General features: G+C 40.2%; 1 protein-coding gene across 1 annotated transcript in view; it reads right to left on the bottom strand.

Moving 5' to 3' along the window:
• Positions 1-20,813, bottom strand: part of PCDH15 (protocadherin related 15) — a 1,383,724-nt gene that overhangs the window by 803,190 nt on the left and 559,721 nt on the right. The window contains exon 4 of the mRNA XM_075072657.1: positions 13,848-13,911. The gene's annotated coding sequence lies outside the window, so the exon portion shown is untranslated. The remainder of the gene's footprint in view (positions 1-13,847; positions 13,912-20,813) is intronic.

Raw genomic sequence — 20,813 nt, 5'->3', positions numbered from 1 at the left:
AAAAGTCTTCATGCAACATACCTTCCCATCTGCTTAGATAAGGCTACAAAGCCTGATCGCACCACAATATCTGTCCAAAGAAATGTTTCTTCTCACTTTACCCTCACTATGGAGCTAGCTAACAAGTTAGGTTTAATGCCACCTGATCCTTCATTTAATCCTCGAAACCTGCCCTCGGATCTTCTACATGCTTGGTTGTCTGCTTTTCCAGTGTCAAATGGGCAATATACTAAGGACTATATTAGAAGAGGCTCTACAGAGAGGGAATGGGATGCATATATGTCACTGTGAGTTAAAGTAAGTTTGCACCTAGCCTCATGAACTCTTCCACTACTAGTAAATACCTCAGAGAGCTCAACGGCAGACAAGGTGGTATACTTTAGTTAGAAATGAATTATGAGATGACTGAAGTCCCTGTTTTCATACATCAGTAGAGTACTACAAACACTTTTGACATTATGATAATGGATTTAAACACTGAAATTATGTTCTCTTAGGAACACAGTGTACCAGAATATATAGTATTTAGTGCTGTTGATGCATCTCTCAATAATATACTTCTTATTGATGGGCATTTCTGTAGACCTATACAGTCTTCCAGTTGTTGAGTCCCCTGAGTCATGAAATATTCTTGCAATATACCGAATACAACTTGTTAATATGTTTAGACATTTCTGCAGTTTCCAAATTGATGCTGCCACTTGCAGACTGTCTTTGTTACTACAGTCTACTATACAGGTTTTTTTTTCCTCTCTTTTTTCATTTTTCCATTAGGAAAATGGAAATGACAGCTTCCTAGATGCTCCGCTGAAAGGTTCTTGTCAGTTTCACTTTCTGACTACAGACAGAATGGCAGCCAAGCCTAACTCCCTGACTCTCTGCCTACTACCCAGCTCCAGGGCTGCAGAGGCTGAACGCTCCAGCTCTCTGTCTCTCCAGCTACTGAAGCTGGCGGAGAGGCTTAGTACCCAGGAGGACTCCAGTTCTGAAGCTGAGGAGGGAGGATGAAGTCTCTAGCTCTCTGCCTTCCCTGAAGCCATGCAAGAAGGCTCCTGTCAATGTCACTTTCTGCAGAATGGACTCACTACCTCTAAAAAGTGAAACTGACAAGAGCTTTTCAGGTGGGCAGCTGGGAAGCCAAAAACATCCCATTTTGGTTCTCCTGAAACAGGTTTTTTTCTTGAAATCCTTTCGTACAAAAATCTTTGTTTGGATGTTATTCTGAGAGAAGAGATTTCCATTTGTTCTAATAATTTTCTTAGTGTCTGACACCTAAAACATTTATAGTTCAAAGATCCAGAGCAGAGCAACAGCATGGATGGCTCTATTATTTTCAGTCATCTATTGCACCTAATTTTTAAACAGTCATAAAATATTCATTCCATAATTATTAGAGCAGGAAAACAAACTAAAAGTAACAATTTGTACCAGACTTAATGAGTAGATAACCTGATTTTTTGAAGTGCTGAGCACCTGAAACTCCTTGGACTTCAATGTGACCTGTTCTCTCTCCACACTTTTGGAATCCAGGCCAACTCATGGTCATAGTTACCAGCATTTTAAACAAATTATACCATAAATTGTCCAAGTCAGTCATGAGTCTGGGGATTACTGGATGATTGTATTCACATTCTGATAAATTTTAGGTTACTTTAATATACCTATTTTATTCAGAGTCTCAAAAGATTTGCAATACAGAGGTTCCTCACATCTTCCCCTCACATTCTGTTAAACCTCTTATCCCATACTGCCCTTGCTGGCAATGCTGTTGTTGAGAATACATGGAGCAGAGAATGATTGTGAAAACAAGCCTTTGTCTCCAGAACTGGGATACTGCACTACCAGCAATTCAATGGTAACAGAACAGGCACCTGGAGCTGCTTCTGTAAGAACCTGGAAGGAAGCAAGTGAGGTATGTCACCAAGCTGTTCCGTAGGTTGGGAGAAAGTTTTTGGACTTTTCTAGGAAGCACTGAATTGGTTGCTTCTTTTAACTATATTAAAATACAGGAGAATCCTGGGAAACCAAGGTGGACAAGGGAAGGAGGCTATTTGGGGCCATTGTCTGTACATTACTGTAGCAGAACGTAGTAGTAGCGGCAGGATATTGGTAATGGGTTGCAGGTCTGAATCCAGTCCAGGACAGTAATGACTTAAATATGTTACCATCTGGAGGCGTATGGCTTATATGAAATTAATTTGTCAGTCTCCATTCAGTTACAACAATTACCATCACAGTGGATGCAAAATCATATAATCATAGAAAAGTAGGGTTGGAAAGGAAGTCAAGCTATCATCTTGTCCATCCCAGCAGGTTGAGGTAGGATTCAATATACTTAGACCATCCTGGAAAAATGTGTTTCTAACCTTTTCTGAAAAGCCTTTAGTTATGCAGATTCCACAACCTTCCTTGATAACTTACTCCAGTACCTAACTATCCTTATTGTTAGAATATTTTTCTCATGTCTTACCTAAAATCTCCCTTGCTGCAGATTAAGCCCGTTACTTCAATGGCCATGGAGAAAACTGATTACAGTCCTCTTTATAACAATCCTGAATATATCTGAAGACTTATCTCTTTCAGTCTTCTTTTCTCAAGACTAAACATGTCCAGGTTTTCTTTTAAAACTTTTCCTCATAAAACTTGACCTAAGCCTTCCCCGCCCCCCTCTCCTGTGGACTCTTTCCTAATGTGTAGCTCCAAAAACTGGACACAACAGAATATTTGCCTTTTATGCAACTGCATCATATTGCCTACGAGTCAACAATTTGTGATCCACCCCCCCTAGTTCATTTTCTGTAATGCTGATGCCTGGCCTAGGGTGATAAGATGTTAAGGGGAAAATATCAGGACTACGGTGGGGGGAGGGGGGGGGCGCTTTATTTATTTTTTTTAAAAAACACACTCACCCTTCTGGGAGTTCGGCAGCAATTCAGCAGTGAGCCCTTCAGTTGCGGATGGTCTTCAGCGGTATTTTGGCGGGGGAGTAATAAACCTTGCCACCAAAGACAGAAGTGCCCGCCGCTGAAATACTACCAAAGACCATCCGCAACTGAAAGACTCTCCGCCGAAGACCAGGAAACGAAATATCAGGACAAATGGCGTCCCGACTATACTCTGGTTGGGATGCAGGACAAACTCCTCAAAATTGGAACAGTCCTGATTTTATTGGGACGTCTGGTCACCCTAGCCTAGCCAATTATTCTCAATTTTGTAGCTGTGTGTTTGGTTTTTTCTTCCTAAGTGTAGTACTTTTCACTTGTCTTTGTCAAAAATCAACAAGATAATTCAGTATTCTCCAATTCAAAGTAATTTTGAATGACAATACTGTTCTCTAAAGTGCTGGCAACCCCTTGCTGCTTGATGTCCTCTACAAATTTTTTAAGCATTATCTCCACTCCATTATCCAAGTCACACATAAAATTATTGAATAGCGGACCCAGAACAGATCCCTGAGAGACCGCACAACATACATCCTAGTTTGACGGTGAAATATTGATAACTACTCTTTGAGTATGGTCTTTCAACCAGCTGAGAACTCACCTTATCTTGATTTCAGGATATAATCACTTATAGAATCACAAGGATTTATTGAAACACTGCGAGTGCCAACTTCAGCACACAAAGGCAGGACTGACCTCCCTCCTAAATCCCTATAACCACATGCAAGACAACTACATAAGATTAATTTTTCATGTAGTCAAACACTTAACAGTTTATTAATATGGTTTAATCTAGTGCTGTTTTAAATTAACCAACTGTTAATGGGTGTCAGCAGGGTCCACATGGACAGTTAGTCTGTGGTAGACTAGTGTGAGGTAGATTCATACCACAGTTTGCCATGAACTAACTGTTTGTGTAGACCAGCCTTACGATACAGCACCATCTATTGGTGGAAATCCTGTCTGCACTAATCATTACAATTTACTCCCCTCAGTTAAACAAGAATTTAAAAGTGACTCATAGGAATCCAGGTATTTGGCCATGCACAGAGGTTTTGGTGTTGGTCGGCCTGCTTGAGTACTATATTCAGTCATGGAAACATCACTCATAGCTGGATTTAGATTATCAGTGAGTGTAGGGTTCATATCTTCTAGTTAGGTTTATATGTCATAAACAGATTGTTGGAGACAGCACTGTGTTGAGGTCCCAGAGACACACTCCAGAACTGGTCTACTAATATGAGCCACAGGAAACTTGCTATCATACCTCCAAATCCTCTTTTACATCCCTCTGAGATAGCTGTTGAGCATCATCATCATCCTCCCCTTTCTTTCACTGAATCTGTGCACCAGTTCTAGATGAACTTCAAAGGGTTTAGGGTTTTTGTTTGTTTGTTTGTTTTTGTATCAGCAAGGATAAGTTGTTCAGTTTTTAAATTACTTGAAAAAGGAATATGTTTGGGATTTTCTCCAGGCTGCTTTTTCCAGTTGCATGGCCACACCCTTCATTCCTGGATGGGCATGTAATTCACCTTCTTCCTGGCATTTTGTGACTAGCATGCTCCACTTTCATCTCATCAGTTCCTCCACCTTCTGGAATGCTATTCTCAGGTCACTCATAAGACTTCTCTGCATCTCTCACCGGTGTAGATACAGGAGGCCTTGACAGTTCTTGCTGCCCAAACATTAAGTACCAGAGAAGCATGGGTTTCAGAGTTCAAAAATAATCTTGTAAGTGGAGTAATGCATAGCTGAGTGCCAGCTGGTGTTATATGCAAAGACAAAAAAAAAGTTGTCCTCAGATCCCCGACTTGTTGGTCTTCCCTGACCAAGAATGTAAGCACGGAAAAATGGTTATCTACTTTTTTGTAATTGTTGTTCTTCAAGATGTGTTGCTCATGTCTATTCCATTATAGGTGCTTGCACAGTCGGAGATTTTTTGCCTTCGTGGTATCCATAGAATCAGCTGTGGTATCCCTCTTGAGTGTCGCTTCCATATGTTGGTATACTAGGTGCCACCAACTCTATGTCCTATCAGTTCCTTCTTGCTGGGAACTCCAATGGAGAGGTAGGGCAGATAATGTAATGGACAAAAGAAACATATCTCGAAGAACAACAATTATGAAAAGGTAGGTAATCAGTTTTTCTTCGAGTACTTGCTCATGTCAATTTAATTCTAGGAGACTCACAAGCAGTATTTGTGGAGGTGGGCTCGGATTTCACAGTCAAGCAGCTGACAGTACTGGTCTACCAAAGCCAGCATTATCCCAGGCCTGCTGGGTAAGGGTGTAATGGGATGTAAACGTGTGGACGGATGACCAGGTGGCCACCCTACAGATGTCCTGGATAGGCACCTGGGCTAGGGAAGCTGCCGAAGAGGCCTGCACCCTAGCTGAGTGGGCAGTTACAATCGCTGAAGGGGGCACCTTTGCCTGATTGTAGCAGCAGCAAATGCAGGCAGTGATCCAAGAAGAAATTCTTTGATCAGACACTGGATGGCCTTTCATCCTATCAGTCACCGCGACGAACAAGTGGGTCGACTTGTGGAATGGCTTGGTCCTTTCAGTGTTGAAAGCTAGTGCCCTCTTGACATCTAGGGAATGAAACCTTTGCTCCTCCTCTGACTTATGCGGCTTTGGAAAAAAGACAGGTAAATAAATGTCTTGGCCCATATTAAATAGAAACTGCCTTGGGCAGGAAAGCCAGGTGCGACTGCAGCTGGACCTTGTCTTTGTAAAAGACCATATACCACAGTTCCGAGAAACACGTCCTAATCTCAGAGATTGGCAGGCGGATGTTATCACAACCAGGAACATGACCTTCCAGGAAAGGAAAAAGAGAGAGCAGGAAGCCAGTGGTTCGAATGAGGTCCTGTGGCCTGTGACAGCACAAGATTCAGGTCCCATGGTGGAATGGGGTCCCTTAGTGCAGGTAGAGGCGCTCGAGGCCCTTGGGGAACCTAGAAGTCATGTCCTGGGTGAAAACCACCCCCAAGTGGCACATGGAAGTCTGAAATAGCAGCCAAATGGACCTTGATAGATTAAAGTGCTTGGAGCTGCAGAAAGTAGTCCAAGATTAACTGCAATGAGGCCTGCTTGGGCTGACTGCCTTTATCTGAGGTCCAATAAGCAAACTGCTTCCATTTGGCCAGGTAGGTTGCTCTGGTGGAGGGATTTCTGCTGTCCAACAGGACCTGCAGGACAGTGGCCGAACAATCCTGCTCCTTTGCATTTAACCATGCAGCAACCAAGTCATCAGGTGCAAGGCTGTCTGATTTGTATGCAGAAGACTCCCATGCTTTTGGGACAGAGGGCTGTCCTGAGTGGCAGCTGTAACAGAGCAGCCACCGACAGGTCCAGCATCATGCAAACCAGTGCTGGCATGGCCCAGCCGGCACTACGAGGATCACCTTCACCCTGTCCTGCTTGATCTTCATGAGGACCTTGTGAATTAGTGGCACAGGAGCAGAAAAGTGTCTGACAGTAAGGCTCTGTCGATTCCCCTGAATTGAGCAAAAAACTTAGCATTTCCTGTTCTGCCTGGATGCAAAGTGGTCCACTGGGGAGTTCCCCACCTCTGGAAGATGATGCTGACCACTTCCAGATGGAAGGACCACTTGTGGTGAGATGAGAAGGTCCTGCTGAGGCAATCTGCCAAATTGTTCCTGGCCCCGGGGAGGTGTGCAGCTACAAGATGAATGTCGTGTTCTAAACAGAAGTCCCAGAGCCTGAGGGCTTCCTGGCAAAGGGCAGATGATCTGGCTCTGCCTTGCTTGTTGATGTGGAACATAGCCACTGTACTGTCTGACAGGACCTGGACTATGCTGCTTTTTGTGTGATGTAGGAAGGCTTGGCAGGCCAGGTGAACCACTCTGAGCTCCCGTCCCTTGATGTGTAGGGAGCGATTATGACTCAAGCAACAATCTTGTGTGTGGACATTGCCCAGGTGAGCTGCCAACCCCAAGCATTGGAGATGAGGGATACTGACAGAGATGTAGCCACAAAGGGAACTCCCTCCAACACCAATGCAGGATTCTTTCACTATGTGACTGATGACAGTACATGATCCAAGATCCCAACCACACAGTCCATGCTCTGTCTGATGGGGATGTAGACCAACACCAGCCAGGCCTGCAGGGGCCTGAGGTGGATCCACATGTGCTGGACCACATAAGTGGAGGCCACCACGTGGACCAACAATTACAGACACATGTCAGTGGTTGTGAGAGGGTGGTTGTGCATGCACAAAATCAGATCCGCCATGACTTTGAACCAAGCCTCAGGGAGGTAGGCTCTGGCCTGAGTAGAGTTGAGAACTCCTCCAATGAACTCTATGCATTGCACTGAAATTAAGGTTGATTTTTTCTTGCATATTAACAGCGAGAAAGAGGTTGCAACAGGTGGAGCAAACCAGGTTGAGATGATACCGGACCTGATCCCAGAATCGGCCCTTTATTAACCAGTCAATGAGGTACAGATACATTTGCACCTCAATGCACCTCAGGTAAGCGTCTGCTGGCACTATGCACTTTGTAAATACTCTTGAGGCTGACATGAGACCGAAGGGCAGTGCTGTGAAATGAAAATGTCAGTGGCCAAACACAAAGCAGAGGAAATGCCCGTGCCCTGGAAACAGGGCCCACTGCTCTGGTCTCACCCCCTTACTTGCTGCAGGCGGCCCTCTCCGTGCCCCCCTGCTCCAGGTCCCTCCGCCTAAATGCCGATGACGACCGGGGCAGCCGAAGATCCAGCCGCTGCCAAAGGACCTGAAATGCCGCCCACCAAATGCTAGCGCCCTAGGCAACCACTTAGGTTGCCTAATAGGTTGCACAGGCCCTGCTTGGCAGCGCTCCCTTCCCACCCCCTATGGGGGCTGCTGCAGGTCCCAGCAGTGCTCCCCAAACCTTATTCCACACCTTCTTAAGGAAGTGCACCCCACAGATTGAAGACCTCTGTTCTAGGAAGATGATGTAATTTCTTTCAAACTGACATTTGTTTCCTGCACATTTAAACCCTGACTCCTTAAAAAGCTTTAGAATTCTTTCCATTCCTACCAGATGTTCCTCCCATGAAGTTATCTAAGTGCTTGAGGGTATCTTCAGTTCTCAAAACTTGGGTTAGATCATTTAACACAAAATATTTCTGTTCTTGTCTACAGACTAATTTGTGTAGTCAGGAAAGCAGTTCTAAATAACGTGCAATAGTGTGAGGAATTAGATGTTTAAGAAGACAGAACATTAAGCAAAAACATACTATAATAATGAAGTGTCAACGCAGAAGGCGTTCCTCACCCAGCAAAAACACTATCCTATATTATGAACTAAATTTCCATAAGTCATTAGTACCAGGGCATAGAGATTAGGAACACAATATATTCTTGCAGCACCTGGTTTATACTTCATTTCATGTGAATATTTCTCAGCTCTGGAGGCATTTTGATAACGGATTTAGGGGAAAAATTATTCTCATTTAACATGGGTACGCAATTTGGTTAAAAATAAGAGCTTTTCAGAAAATGAAATTTCTATCTTGCATGAAATGCCTACATTTCTATGTGTTTCTATAACAAAATGGGTTATAAAAGGAAAATATCAACATTTTTCACAAAACAAAACGTTTTGAAACATTTTGAGTACATAATGTCAAAACAAATATTCTAACATTTTCATTTGAAACAAAATATTTAATTTTGAAATGTCAATCCTAAATTCAGTGTTTCATTTTGTCAAATGTCAATCCTAAATTAATGTTTCCTGTTAAAAAAGTGTTAAAATTTACATTTTCCCATGACAATTTTGATTGACAAAACCCCATATTTCACTGAAATTTTTCAACTGAAAAATATTCCCAACCAGCTGTATTCAATATTCAAAGAAAATCTTTACCTTTTCTGAAATAAAAGTACTATACATTGAATAAATAAAATGTTTGAAGACTTTGCCTTCAGTGCAAAATTCTATATTAGCAAGTATGAAATCTAACAGAGGAACTCTACAGAACAGATGCATCATCCTGTTTAAGTATTTCTAAGGTAACTAAGAGAGGATAGCTAAAGTCTGAAAAATATTACGACAGGTATACAAACAAGTGTTGTTTTCCTCCATTGCATAAATCTATATACGTTGATTATGTACAAATTAACAGTGCTGAGAATGTCAGAAAAGGCACCAATTAATTCCAACTGTAGCAATGATTTTGTATATGTAGATAGCTTGCTGTTAGGACGTAGGCTACAAACTCCAATTTATTTGACCATAACAGGCCATAATTTACAGGCCAAATATCCACCAGATAATAAACGTTTTCAGCATACCTTTTTTTGTTTAATGAATGTTTTCAGCATATTTTTGTGCATATCTTTCATGAAAACATTAGAAATCGCACTATACTATTTTTGTATAGAAATGGAGAGACAGTTAAAACAGTATGCGGAATGTGTTTGTGACTAATGTTAAGAAGAATACATCTGTGTGAGAAAGAGATCAGTTATTTCTATAGTGTGAGATTTATCAGGTAACATCTGGTAAAAATAAAACAAAATTGGTACTTAAAAACTACTGACTCCAAATCACAGATATTACCAGTTCTTTATTGCTGCACTATGCATAGATTTTGTTTGACTCACACTGACATATAGCAAAACTATCATGTCATGGAATTTCCCATGAAGGAGCTGACCAGGCTTTCCATCCATAAAATCAGGATGCTTATCTCTGAAACAGGTTACTGGAAGACAGCGGTGAGTTTTTAGCAGATAAGGGAAAGCCTGTGCGTACAATGCTGGCTTGCAGTAGGTGCTACAAGCAGACTCAGAATTCAGGCATTGATCCTCTTTGATACTGCCACTTTCTGTGTATGTGAGAGGTTGGACAAAGGAGCAGCAGAGAAGTGGAGAGGATAATAGAGTAGTACAGCTTCCTTCAGCAGTGGCTGTTAGAGAAATGAATTGAGGTGTTGGAAGAAATTAAAGAAAGGAGGGGAAACTGCACTGTTCTCACTTCCCACTTCTCCCTAGGAGATTACAACTCGTTCAGTGGCTTACCTCCCTCTTGCACTTACCCATCTCCTGAATTAATTCACATAGTCTTTGTAGATATTTCTATTAAGTGTGTTTTTTTCTAAGTAATGCTCTCTAGGTACTTTCTAACACCTATTACATCCCTCTAGTGTAATACATAATGAGCAGATTCAAGAAAACAAGTGCTTTAGAGCTCTTTCTTGCTTCACTCTTGAACATCTCATGATAAGTAAAGAGCTCTGCTGTAAATGATAGTTTGCAACGGATGATTTCCCCTTTAACGCTTTGATACCAGGAGATTTGAATTCCTCTGTGACACAGCAATCCCAAATAAATTAGCAATTAAGAAGAGCATTCTGGCCCAAAGGTTATGGTATAAGTAAATCAGTTTTCTGTATTCATCATTAATAGCCAAGTTTTCCAGGGTGGGGCTCATTAATTTTGGGTGATGGGAGCTGTGGAACTTCAATAACTAAAAAGTAGGTGAAAGTAGGCATCCAAGAGTGAACACTCATAAAAATGTTCTATATTATCAGCACAGTGACCCCACTCAAGCCAATACATTATCTCTGGTGGTTGTCAGTGTTTTTAAATAATTTCTCTCAGGTTTAAAACTAAGATATAATTCAATTTTAAACCTGACTTTGGAGTGGAATTTGCCCAGGTTTGAGATATAGGTTTATTCTTTTGACTCTTCAACAACTCCAAAAACGTCATTAATTTAAGACTGAAGGGCCTTTCATTTTAATTTTACTTTGAATAAACTAATATATGTAATTGCAGCTTTTTCAGCCATTACATGAGACGTATAGAATATCAAAACCTAGAGAGATTAGATAATTTTAATATCAGTGACAAAAAGTGATCCTTCTCTGCCTACTTAAAAATGAAATACTAATGCACTGAAGGCTGTCACACAGTTTGTATCAGAACAAGTTACAAGAAATGCTTATTATTATTTATCAGTACAGTGGTAGTGCCTAGGAGACCCAGTCATGGATCAGGACCCCTTTGCGCTAGGCACTGTACAAACGCACAACAAAAAGATGGTCCCAGTCTCAAAGAGCTTACAATCAAAACATAACACAATATTGAAAATGCTTCAACTATCTTTGTTTGTTTTACTTTAAAGGTAAATGCAATGTTTTAAAAATCCTTCAAATCACTTTTGTAGAAGTCCAGAAGTAGACAGACATTTTAAAAAATGAAATTAGCATTAAAGATAGACAAATGACCATCTCCTTAACATACTAAGAAATTAGATTTGCTATTGTCTCTGTCAGAATGACAGACCCTAATCGAAGGTTTGAAAGAATTATTTCTTCTACAATTTTATTTGCTACTATTACTGTATTACTGTAATTCTGTGGCAGAGAAACCAGGAAGATCACATCTCAGATTTCTCAGGTCCTTGGAGGAAATATTTGTTAGAGTAGGTGTTAATATTTTAAACAAAAGGTATGTGTTTTGCTTTCTTTTGGATTCTTAACAGCAAGTTTGAAAGATTTAGTGTAACTTGTCTTGTTTAGCTATAAAGATGGTCTATTTACCATACAATACCTGTAACTGAAAACTACTGAAAAAGAGAGAGAGACAGAAACATCAGATACACAAGTAACACAATGCTATAAATCTTATTGATAAGAGTACGGCATATAAATTTTCTTACAGTATATCACATAGTTTTTGTCTTGTACTCTAAAAATAAGATCTGTGACATATACCTTTTCTTTTGATTCATTGAAAAGTGGACTTTTTACACAATTATTTCTTTGTTTCTTTTTCAGACAGGTGGCGCGTTCCATTCAGTTCGTGGTAAATCTATGGATTTGTTTTGAAATATAGTGGATTGGCCAATGCATGGCAACAATTGACAGACACAGTCATTGTAGCAGACTCATTTTCTCTTCATCTAATTTCTTTTGTAAGACCTCTAGAGGGCAGTGAATAAAAGAAAATAGAATACCAGAAAAAGCTGAAAACATTATACACAAGCTATAAAGCAATATTAAAAAAAAAAACAAAAAAAAAGTCTACATTCTCTTCTTATATAGTATCATTAAAAAACTCCCATCTATTTCTCCATGTTAATTTAATGAGATATTTTCTATTCCCAGCCCTGTAGACTCTCAGACTTTTTTGGGGGAAACACAATTAAAAAGAAAAAATTCAAATGCATTGCTAAATTTTATATTCCCCTTTTCCATTTCCTGTGGAACTACATTCCTATGCCCTGCTGGAAAATAAAGGTCTGCCAATTATGCATAGAACCCAGGGTTCCTTAAAGATGCCCATGGGAAAGCAAGACTTTGGAAATTGTACCAAGCCAAGGATTAGGTCTTTCTTAGCTTTAGGTATAGTAATAAAACACGAATGATTAGATTTGACTATCTATTTTACTATGTGGAAGTAAATATATAAAGTTATGTCTAAAGCAAGTGTGACAGCCAGAAAGTGATGGCAGAATACTCTTTACCCTTTACATGGCCCCTCCTTGGCTTGTACTCATTTATTGAGCACAGAGACAGACACTTAGCTAATACCTCCAGTACAGATTTGTCCATGACATACATATAGATAACTCCCAGTGATATATGTGTACCATCACACTTGTTTACTTTAATGTTAAGAATAAGTTCACTGACAAATTTACCCTAATGTAGAATCTATAAAATAAGATTCTGGGATTGACACTCTGTCAGTGAGTCACTCTGAAGTCCAGAATGACCCATTGACAGACATTCTGAAGTCCAGAATGTCTGTTGAGTCAATGTGAAGCAATGGAAACAGCTTCGAACATGGTTGAGCGCTCTCTCTGTTTAGAATGTCTCCAGGTTCAATAAAAACCCTAATTTGTGATCTGTTATCATCCAATTTTTAAATTCTTAGCCATTCTGACTTTACAAATTATATCCATGTGGTTTATAGCTACCGTACGGTAACTATGCTATGCCAAGAGTCCTAGACTATTATGATTTCAGAGGTAACTCAACTAGTTGCCACCCTTATTCTACAAGTAAATTTGCATGCAACAATGTCACTGGTTAAATGATGGAGCCTGCACACCTAGTGGGTTACCTGGCCCAACTGCCATACCTGTGTGACAGCAAGGATTTTCAGCTATTAAAGCATAAATGTGCAAACTGCCCAGTAACTGTATTACACAACAAGCTGGCACAAAAGCTCACAAAAATATACAGTGCAACTTGTGATATATCACACAATAATGTTAATCTATGGGACAAAATTAATCACTAGGACAAAATTACACTTTTGTATGACTTCACGCTATGTCTAAATAATTTTTGTGGGGGTTTTGTGGCTAAACCTTGTAGAACCCCAAAAATATAGGTTTAGCTGTGCAAGTACAGTGGGAAGAAGATCTGTCTCCCCTTAGCTAAAGTATTGTATGTCTTTTGGAATGCAGTACAGGTCCATAAATAAAATAAAAGAAAATGTTAAGGATTAATATTGCCACAAAATAAAAAATAAATAGATATAAATTTTAGAATTAAAAACACTAGTATCTAGAGATCAGCATTAGGAGAACAAAACAAAATGAAAAGCACTGTAATTAATAAAAGATGGCCATTATACCTAAATACTGGAGGATATATTGGGGCAACTCTTCAGCTGGTTTTCCCTTAAAGTCAAAGGAGCAATGACAATTTATAGTAGCGGAAGCTCTGGCCCTTGTTTTTGGTAAACCTTGACTGTCAGTTCAGTTGTTCTCCCCTCTTCCTCCATTCTAATTTTACATTCGTTTAACTTTGTGTTTTCTGATGAACAAATTTCCTTATTCTTGCAGTGTCTTTTTTATACCAGCCCTTTATGTGAATGACATATTTTTCAACTTCTTTTTCTCCTGTGTTAGAAACTGAGACTTACCAAACAGTTGAGGGTCTCTTCATACTCCAGTTGAGTTTGCTGTGATGTCACAGAATGATGCATTCTGTAGGGATTGGCAAATATGATTATTAATACCCTGAACCATACAAATATTGTCTCTATTCAAACAACTAATCATGGTCAAATGTTTTGCTAACATTCATGCTATTCCCTATCCTCCTAACCCAAGCTGCTGGAAGCAGTCCTAACTGTGACTCCATTGCCCAGTAAACATGCAGTGTTTGGCAAAACATTTCCCCTCACATTGACTTCCAGGACAGATGATGAAAAAGAACAACCATAAGCACTTCATTTCTCTGAATTGGGACAAAGAAGACCTAGATCACTTGACACACTGAAGGAAGTCTGTTAAGTGGTCACACCAGAGGAATTACCCAAGTAGGGAAGATGCACCACAGGCAAAAGTTACAAACTCTGCAGGAAGCTCTCTTCACTCCTTACAAGATCTACAGAGGTCTGAACTCTTAACATCAGACCCTGTGCAGTTTATGTAGTCCAGTAGACAGCCATTCTCCATTCTCTGTAGCACTTTCAGCTATACAGGAGACTGGCCAGTTGTCTGAGAAGCTAACTTAGCTGCTCATGAAAGCTCAGTATGACTTTCTTTAAGTACATGCTAAATGAGTTTATCTAATGAAATCTATTGTGCATGTGTAAGCCACACACCTCCTGGGTGAGGTGCACTGTTCCATGTAGTGACACTGAGACCATTTAGAGTGAGATTAATGAGTTTGCTCTACAACTTTAGCAAAAGGCCATATGGCTTTTAGCTGATGCAGTAGAGGCTCATGCACTGAGCTCCAGAGACCCCAGGTTTGATCCCACCCACCAAGGACCGGGGTTTGTCGGTGTTACAAGTGGGGGCTCATCCAGGATTTCAACTGTGAAGTCTCTGAAGCTCGAAATGTATTTCCTTAGCTAGAGGAAGTATATAAACCACACACCACCTGGGTGTGGTGCTCTGTCCCATGCAGTGGCACCTAGACCATTTAGAGAGAGATTAAGGAGTCTGCTCTACAGCCTTGGCTAAGAGCCATATTGCTTTAACTCATGCACTAAGCTCCAGAGGTCCAAGATTCAGTCCCACCCACCGATGACCAGGAACCTCTGGAGCTTAGTGCATAGGCTAAAGCTATATGGCTCTTAGCTAAGGCTGTAGAGAAGACTCATTAATCTCTCTCTAAGTGGTCTTGAAAATAACAGTAAAAGGCTGTGAATTGCTTCTAAGCAAAGACTCATTCCATGTCAAATTTCAGCTTTCAAAACTTCCTTCTCTCCAGCTATAGGCTCTTTAAAAGAGAGAGAAGGGTAGAATTTTCACGTTTTAGCACTCAAAACCATCTCAAACTTTCCAAAACCCCCCACAAATTTGCAGTGACCTTGGAAAATTTCAGCCTAAAAGTTGAGATTTCAGAATTATAAGTAACTGTAAACCACGGCTTTGTGGCCTTCTCTACAACAGCGTATCTATCTTATAGGTAGATTAGATAAAATAGATACATACATACCAAAAAAAAGAACAACCTACAAAACTCAGTGTGCTCATGGACACATGAAAGCTAGTTTTCACTGGATCATCTTAAAGCACTTCTGTAACATGTGAAATATGTCCTTGCCAAATTAAAAGTTTCTACAACCTCCTGTATGTGTGTGAATGCTGATTAAAATAACTTATTTATTCTTGTAAAATCTCCTTGCATTTCCCTCTCTCTTTGATGTTTCTAAAACAGGCAAATTGTTTTTTCTCTAACTTCCAAAACAACCTGCTCTTAGGCTAGAAACAAATGTGCCAAATTTCAGCCTAAAAGGTAGAAGTTTGACAAAATTATGTGCTTCTGAAAATGATCCTTTTGAATGAAAATCCTACAATTAGATCCACATAGATGGATCCCAGAACCATTATGGAGTTCTGCTGAAAGCAAAGGTTTTCAGGGTTATAGAAAACTTCCCCTAGAGATAAGGAGAGTTATATCCTCTAACTCCTATTACACAGTTTCTTCTTCAGAAGGCACTGCTGCTGCTGCCCACTATACAAGACAGAAATCTGGACAAGATAGACCATTGGTCTGATCCAGTCTGACAGTTCCTACAGCCCAAGATGGGTGTTCTGGTGAACATAAGAATGGCCAGACAGAGTCTGACCAATGGTCCATCTAGTCCAATATCCTGTCTTCCAACAATGGCCAATGCCAGGTGCTGACCTCCACTCCCATCTTCTGGAGTCACAGGTTAGGGACACTCAGAGCACTGGGGCTGCCTCCCTCACCATCTTGGCTAATAGCCACTGATAGACCTATCATCCAGGAACTTATCTAATTCTTTTTTTAACCCAGTTATACTTTTGGCCTTCCCAGCATCCCCTGGCAGTAAGTTCAATGGGTTGATGGTACATTGTGTGAAGAAGTTATATAATATATAGACATAGAGAGAGACCTTCTAAAAAACATTAAAATGTATTACTTAAATTAAAAAGTGAATAAATGAAGTGAATTAAAGTGAATAAATGAAGACTCAGTACACCACTTCTGAAAGATTGCAGACCCCTATTATAGACCTTTATCTTATCCCTCCTTAGTTGTATCTTAAGACGAACAGTCCCAGTCTTTTTAATATCATATTGAAGCTGGTCTATATCCTTAATCATTTTTGTTGCCCTTCTCTGTAATTTTTTCAATGCTAATATATCTTTTTTTCCCCCCCCAAGATGGGTAACCAGAACTGCATGGAGTATTCAAGCTGTGGCAAACCATAGATTTCAATAGAGGCATATTTACTGTCTGATTATCTCTCCCTTTCCTAATGGTTCCTAAAATTCTGTCTGTTTTTTTGACTGATGCTGTACATTGTGGATAGTTCTCTGAAACATTTGCTCAATTACTCCATCTTTCTTGAGTGGTAACAGCTATTTTTAAAACCAACGTTTTGTATATATAGCTGGGATTATGTTATCCAATGTGGATTACTTTGCATTTATCAGCATTGAATTTCATCTGCCATTTTGTTGCCCAGTCACCCAGTTTTGTGAGATGGCTTTTTAACTCTTCCCAGGTCAGCTTTGAACTTAACTATCCTGAGTAATTTTGTATCACCTGCAAATTTTGCCACCTTTTTCCAGACCATTTATGAAGATGTTGAACCGGATTGGTCCAAGTACAGATCCCTGGATGATACCATTATTTACCTCTCTCCCTTAGAAAAAAAGTGACCATTTATTCCTATCATTTGATTCCTGCCTTTTAACTAGTTACTGATCCATGAAAGGACCTCCTCTCTTATCCCATGACTGCTTACTTTGCTTAAGAGCCTTTGGTTAGGGACCTTGTCAAAGTTCTTTCTGAAAGTCCAAATACAATATATGGGCACTGGGATTACCCTTGTCCACACATTTGTTGATCCCCTCAAAGAATTCTAATAGATTTGTAAAGAGAAATCATGCCTCACCAAACTTGTGTTAACTCTTCCCCAACAAATCAGATACATAAATGAACACGTCAATTCTGTTCTTTAATTTCAATCAATCAATTTGCCTGGTACTGAAGTTATGGTTAACAGTCTGCAATTGCCAGGATCCCCTCTGAAGCCTTTTTTTTAAAATTGGTATCACAACAGCTAACCTCCAGGCATTTGGCACAGAAGCTGATTTAAATTATATGTTATGCACCACACTTTGAAGTCTGCAATTTCATCTTTGAGTTCATTCAGAACTCTTGGGTGAATACCATCTGGTCCTGGTGACTTCTTATTGTTTAATTTATCAATTTGTTCCCAAAACTAATATTGACACTGGAATCTGGGACAGTTCCTCAGATTTGTCAGCTAAAAAGAATAGCTTAGATGTGAGAATCTCTCTCCCATCCTCTGCAGTGAAGACTGGTGCAAAAAAAATCAGTTAGCTTCTCCACAACAGCCTTATCTTCCGTGAGTGCTCCTTGAGCACTTTGATCGTCCAGTGGCCTCACTGATTGTTTGTCAGACTTCTTGCTTATGCTGTACTTAAAAATAGTTTGTGTCTTTTGGTTGTTGCTCTTCAAATTCTTTTTTGGCCTGCCTAATTATACTTTTAACCTTGACTTACCAGAGTTTATGCTCTTTTCAATTTTCTTTAGCAGTATTTGACTTCCAATGTTTACAGAATGCCTTTTTGCCTCGAACCAAGTTCTTTTATTTTGTTGTTTAGCCATGGTGGTACTTTTGTTAGTCCTCTTACTATATTTTTAAATTTGGCGTGCACATTACATTTGAGTCTTTATTAAGGTGTTTTAGAATCATAGGACTGCAAGGGATCACAAGATGTCTTCTAGTCCAGTCCTGCACTCGAGGCAGAACTAAGTATTATCTAGACCAGGGGTTCTCAAATTGTGGGTTGAGACTCCAAAGTGGGTCACAACCCCTTTTTAATGGGGTCACAGAGCTGGCTTAGACTTGCTGGGGCCCAGGGCTAAAGCCAAAGCCCAAGGCCCACCGCCTGGGCCCGAAGCACAAGCCCTGGGCGGTGGGGCTCAGGTTTACAGGACCTCTGCCTGTGACTGAAGCTTTATGGCTTCGGCTTTGGCCCCACTATTGCCAGGTGCAGTGGGGCTCAGGTTTTGGATTTGGACCCCCCTGTCTGGGGTGGCTGAGCTCAGGCTTTGGTCCCTCTCCTGGGGGGTGTAGTAATTTTTGTTGTCAGAAGGGGGATGTGGTGCAATGAAGTTTGAAAATCCCTGATCTAGACCATCCCTGGCAAGTGTTTGTCTAACCTGCTCATTAAAATCTCCAGTGATGGAGATTCCAAAACCTCCCTAAGCAAATGTATTCCAGTGCTTAACTACCTGACAGTTAGGAAATTTTTCTTAATGTCCCACTTAAAAAACTCTTGCTACAATTTAAGCACAGTGCTTCTTGTTCTATCCTCAGAGGTTAACTAGAACAATTTACCTCCTTCTTCTTTGTAAGAACCTTTTATGTATATAAGAACTTATGTTCTCCCTCAGTCTTCTCTTCTCCAGACTAAACAACCCCAATTTTTTCACTCTTCCCTTATAGGCCATGTTTTCTAGACCTTTAATCATTTTCGTTGCTCTTTTCTTGATTTTTTCCAATTTATCCACATCTTTCCTGAAATATGGTGCCCAGCACCGGACACAATACTTCAGCTGAAGTCTGATTAGCATAGAGTAGAGCAGAAGAATTATTTCATGTCTTGCTTACAACAGTCCTTCTAATACATTCCAGAATGATATTTGCTTTTTTTGCAAAAGTGTTACACTGATGACTCATATTAAGCTTGTGATCCACTATGACCACCAGATCCCTTTCCGCAGTACTCCTTCGTAGGCAGTCATTTCCCATTTTGTATGTGTACAACTGATTGTTCCTTCCTAAGTGGAGTATTTTGCATTTGTCCTTATTGATTTTCATCTTATTTACCTCAGACCATTTCTCCAGATTATTGTGAATTTTAATCCATATCGTCTAAACCACTTGCAAACCCTCCCAGCTTGGTCTCATCTGCAAACTTTATAAGTGTACTCCCTATGCCATTATCTAAATCAGTGGTTCTCAAACTTAAGCAATCCGAGGACCCCTATTTGGATTTTAAAATTTTCATTGACCCTCAAACCTCCCACTTAGCCCTAGGCTCCACCCCCTTTCAACCCTTCCTGCCCCACCTGTGCCCGCCCCCTCCCCCAAGTGTGCCCTGTCCCCGCTCCTCCCAGCACTTCCCCAGCATGCAGAAGGCACTGGGAAGGAGAAGGAGTTGATCAGCAAGGCCCACAGATCCCCTGGAGCACCCTCATGAAGCCCAGGGGTCTGTGGACTCCAGTTTGAGAAACACTGATCTAAATAATTGATGAAGATATTAAATAGAACTGGACCCAGAACTGATCCCTGAGGGACCCCACATGATATGCCCTTCAAGCTTGACTGTAAACCACTGAGAAACTACTCTCTGGGAACGGTTTTCCAGCCACTTATGCATCCACATTATAGTGGCTCCATCGAGGTTGCATTTCCTAGTTTGATTATGAGAAGATCATGTCAGACAGTATGAAAAGCCTTATTAAAGTCAAGATGTGTCAAATCTACTGTGACTTGTGACTTTTCCTTTTAATTTCTGTTTAACTATCTTCCTCATTTTTGTATAGTTCCCCTTTCTGAAGTTAAGTACCACTGGGTGGGCGTCTCCCCACATCAAGGATGTTAATTTTAATTATATTATGGTCTCTATTAATGAGCTGTTCAACTATATTCAGATCCTGGATCAGATCCTGTGCTCCACTTAGAAGTAAAGCAAGAATTGCCTCTCCTGTTGTGGATTCCAGGAACAGCTGCTCCAAGAAGCAGTAATTTATGATGTCAGGAAACTTTAGCTATGCATCCCATCCTGAGGTGACATGTATCCAGTCAATATGAGGATAGTTGAAATCCCCTGTTATTTCTGAATTTTTTATTTTTCTAGCCTCTCCAATTTCTCTGAGAATTTCACAACCACCACCACCAGCATCCTAGTAGTAAATTCCTACTGATATATGCTTATTATTTAAGCATGGCATTTCTATCCATAGGGATTTATTTAAGATTTTTACTATATTTGACTCTATGCTTTCTTTTATATACAATGCCACTCCCCCACATGCACAACCTACTCTATCATTCCTATATATTTTTAACTCTGGTATTACCGTGTCCAACTGAATATCAGCATTCCATCAAATTCCTGTGATGCCTATTATATCAATACCCTCATTTAATGCCAGGCAACTCAAATTCACCCATCTTAGAATTTAGACTTCTAGTATTTGTATACAAGCACGTATAAATTTGACACTTTTTAGCTGTCTGCCTTTATGTGATATAATTGACCGGGACTCTTTCATTTCACTGTTTCACTTCAATTTCTATTTGTTCTTTAATCAACTTCTATGCTCTCCTGTTTAGTAGGATATAGAGAATCCCCATTAA

Source organism: Chelonoidis abingdonii, chromosome 15 (genome assembly GCF_003597395.2).
Source record: "Chelonoidis abingdonii isolate Lonesome George chromosome 15, CheloAbing_2.0, whole genome shotgun sequence".
Taxonomy (NCBI): domain Eukaryota; kingdom Metazoa; phylum Chordata; order Testudines; family Testudinidae; genus Chelonoidis; species Chelonoidis abingdonii.
Note: the sequence above shows the minus strand (reverse complement) of the source record. Positions and strands in the feature narration are given on the sequence as shown.